This window comes from Microtus ochrogaster, linkage group LG9 (genome assembly GCF_000317375.1).
Source record: "Microtus ochrogaster isolate Prairie Vole_2 linkage group LG9, MicOch1.0, whole genome shotgun sequence".
In the NCBI taxonomy this organism is placed as follows: domain Eukaryota; kingdom Metazoa; phylum Chordata; class Mammalia; order Rodentia; family Cricetidae; genus Microtus; species Microtus ochrogaster.
This window is the reverse complement of record NC_022034.1, coordinates 19,558,778-19,562,386: the sequence shown is the minus strand read 5'-3', so window position 1 is coordinate 19,562,386 and position 3,609 is coordinate 19,558,778. Positions and strand designations below refer to the sequence as shown.

General features: G+C 38.7%; 1 pseudogene; it reads right to left on the bottom strand.

Moving 5' to 3' along the window:
- Nucleotides 1-2,103: 2,103 nt before the first annotated feature.
- Nucleotides 2,104-2,520, bottom strand: LOC101991214 (annotated as a pseudogene).
- Nucleotides 2,521-3,609: the final 1,089 nt, after the last annotated feature.

The window sequence follows — 3,609 nt, the reverse complement described above, 5'->3', positions numbered from 1 at the left end:
CAAACACGCTTAGGAGTTTATGAGGGGGGGTGTACAGGCCTGGTGAAGATCGGTGTGCAGAGAGAGAAAGAGGTGAAGATGGCGTGTCTAGCTTTTAAAGGCTGCCTAGGGGATGTGGGTACGTCATACGCAGATGATGGAGCTCACACATGCATGTAAAGGCTCACACGTCACATGTAGGTGATGCAACCTGCCACACATGGGTCACGTCTCAGGGCTTTTCTGCACATGTGTGGCCCTGGAGCCCAGAAGTATCACCCATATTGTAGCTGAATCATAGCAGTAACATCATGAAATTAGAAAGCAAATGGATGGAACTAGCAAAAAATATCCTGAGTGATGGACCCATATATGACATGTACTCTCTCATAAGTGGATGTTAGGTATAAAGTAATGGACAATCATACTACAATCATCAGACCAAGAGAGGCTAGGTGACAAGGAGGTCTCAAGAGGGACACTTGTATCTCCCTAGAAAGGGGAAATAAAAAGATATCATGGGTGGACTGGAGGTGGGTGTGGATGAAAAATAAGGGATCAGTTTGGGATGAGAAGAAAGAATACAGAAAAACCCTCTGGAAAGGGGATCATTTCAGGGTCATTTAGAAACCTGATGCAACAATGTTATTTTTTAATAGATAAGTAGTACTCCATAGTGTAAATACTCCATACCCTACTTTCTTTATCCATTTTTCTATTGAGGAGTATCTAGGTTGTTTTCAATTTCTTGCTATTATAAATAGAGCAACAAGTAAAATGATTGAGTAAGTGTCCTCATGGTAAGATAACTCTTTTCTTGGGTACATGCATAAGGGTGGTATAGATATATCTTGAGTTGGATTGATTTCCAAATTTTTGAGTAACTGTCATACTGATTTCTACAGTGGGTGTACAAGTTTGCACTCCTTTTAGCAATGTGTGAGTGTTCCTTGCTCAACATCCTCTCCAGCAAGAGCTGTCACTTTTGTTATTGATCTTGACAATGCTGAAATGTGTAAGATGGAATCTCAGACTTGTTTTGATTTTTTATTTCCTTGATAGATAAGAATTTTGAACAATTCTTTCAGTGTTTCTCAGACATTTGAGTTTTTTCTACTTTATTTATTCTACTGAGAATATTCTGTTTAGATCGGCATCCCTTTTTTAATTGGGTTATTTGTCTTCTTAAGTTATTTATATATTTTGAATATTAGTCCTCTATTAGATGCATAATTGGTAAAAATATTTTTCTATTCTGTATGCTACCACTTTGTCTGATTGACTATGTCCTTTGCCTTACAGAATATTTTCTGCTTCATGAGATACAATTTGTTCATTTTTGATCTAAGTGCTGTGATACTGGTGTTCTGTTCATAAAGTCTTCTCCTATCCAAATGAATTCAATGTTATCTACTACTTTCTTCTCTTAGCCTCAGTGCATCTGTATTTATGTTGAGCTTCTGTTTTACCAAACCAAAACAAAAAATAAAAGACTACCACAATCAAATCCCCTCCCTACTACTTCCTACACATCTCTCTATACCTTTTCCAGACTCCCTCTTACTCTATGAGGGATAGATATAAAGATATTTACTTTCTGTCAACTAACTGCTGGTTTCACCTCCTGACCGAAAGCTGATTTTATATAATTAAGGTAAATGAAAACTAGGAGTTCACAGTATGGCCAAATATTTCCCAACACTGTTTTTTTTTTGTTCAAATCTGTAAAGAATTGTGTCAGAATTATAATTCTAATTCTAGTCAATCTGTAGACTGCTTTTGGTAGAATGAGCATCTTTAGTCTGTGCATTCTACCAGTCCAGAAGCACTGGAGATCTTTCCATTGTCTGATACCTTCTTCAATTTCCTTCTTCAATGACTTGAAGTTTTTTATCATACAAGTCTTTCACTTGCTTGGTTAGAGTTACCCCAAATATTTTATATTATTTGAGGCTTTTGTGAAAGATGTTGCTTCTCTGATTGTTTTTCACTCTGTTTGTCATTTTTCTGTAGGAGGGCTAATGATTTCAGTGAGTTAATTTTGTATCTAGCCATTCTTGCTGAAAGTGTTTGTCAATCATAGGAGCTTTCTGGTAAAATTTTTAGGATAATTCATGTATACAATTATATTATCCTTAACTTAAGATACTTAAGCCCGTACTTCACAGGCTTGTAGGTGATGGAGAACTCGCCCAGGTAGTGGCCAATCATCTCTGACTTGATCTCCACCTGGTTGAAAGTCTTGCCGTTGTACACGCCCACCATGCTCACCACCATCTCGAGCAGGACGATCATGTCCCGCAGGTGGGTCTTCACCATCTAGGGCTTCTCCATGGGCGGTGCCTCCTTCTTGGCCTTTCTCAGGCGCTTGAGGAGCGACTGCTGCTTCCGCTGCAGGCCGCGGTTGAGGCATCGCCTCTGTCGGGCACTGTAGAGCTGCATCAGCTGCTCATAGGACATGTCCAGCAGCTGGTCCAGGTCCATGCCGCGGTAGGTGAACTTGGAGAAGGTCCGCTTCTTCTTCTGCTCCACTTCAGCCATCTTGGCGGCGACTCTGAAAAGCCATGGTAATTCTTATAAAGGAAAACATTTAAATGAAATGACTTACCGTTTCAGAAGCTTAGTCCATCATCATCTGATGGGACAAGGCAGTGTGCAGGTAGACATTGTGCTAGAGAAGGAGCTGAGAGTTCTACATTTTGATCCTCAGACAACAAAAAGTGAACTGTCCCACTGGATTTGTCTTGAGCATGTATGATACCTCAAAGCCCACCCACACAGTGATACACTTCTTCTAAACAGGCCACAATTAATCCAATAAGGCCACACACCCTAATAGTGCCACTCTCTATGGGACCATTTTATTTCAAATTACCACAAGTTGTATCTGCATCTCTAGGGTGACACATACTTGATCACAGTAGCTTTATGATGTTTTCTTGGATTAAGTTTGCAAGTATTTTATTGAGTATTTTTGCATCTATATTCATGAGGGAAATTGGTCTGTAATTCTGTTTCTTTCTTTTGGAAATATTATGTGGTTTTTTTATTCATTAGGATAATTGTGGCTTCATAAAATGCATTTGAAAATGCTTCTTCTGTTTCTATTTTGTGGGAATTTGAGGAGTATTGGAACTATCTTTTCTTTCAAAGTATGGTAAAATCCCATGTTAAAACTGTCTGACCCTGTGCTTTTTATGGGGAGGGAGAGAGACTTTTAAGAACTGTTCCTATTTCACTAGGGCTTGTAGTTCTTCAAATTTTTGATTAGTAAAGAAGTGGAATACTTTAAGCACAGCTTAATGGGGTGGAGCATACTGCTAGGAGACTAGAATACAATGGTGATGATAATGATTTTAAGTGTAAGGAGTTGGCTCAGAGGTTTCAGAGAATTTTAGATGTTGCTGAGAAATGATTTTGTGATATTTTGGTTAAGAGGGTGGCTGTCTTTTGTCCTTGTCTGAAAAGTATGTCTGGGGCTAAAGTAAAGAGTTTCAGATTAATTTCATAGGCAGAAGAAATATCAAAACAGCATGGTATGGACTCTGTCACATGGATATTAGTGGCAACTCTAATGAAGATTTATAATGAAAAGGAACAAACTGAGCAAGGAAAAATATTTGAGGAGAA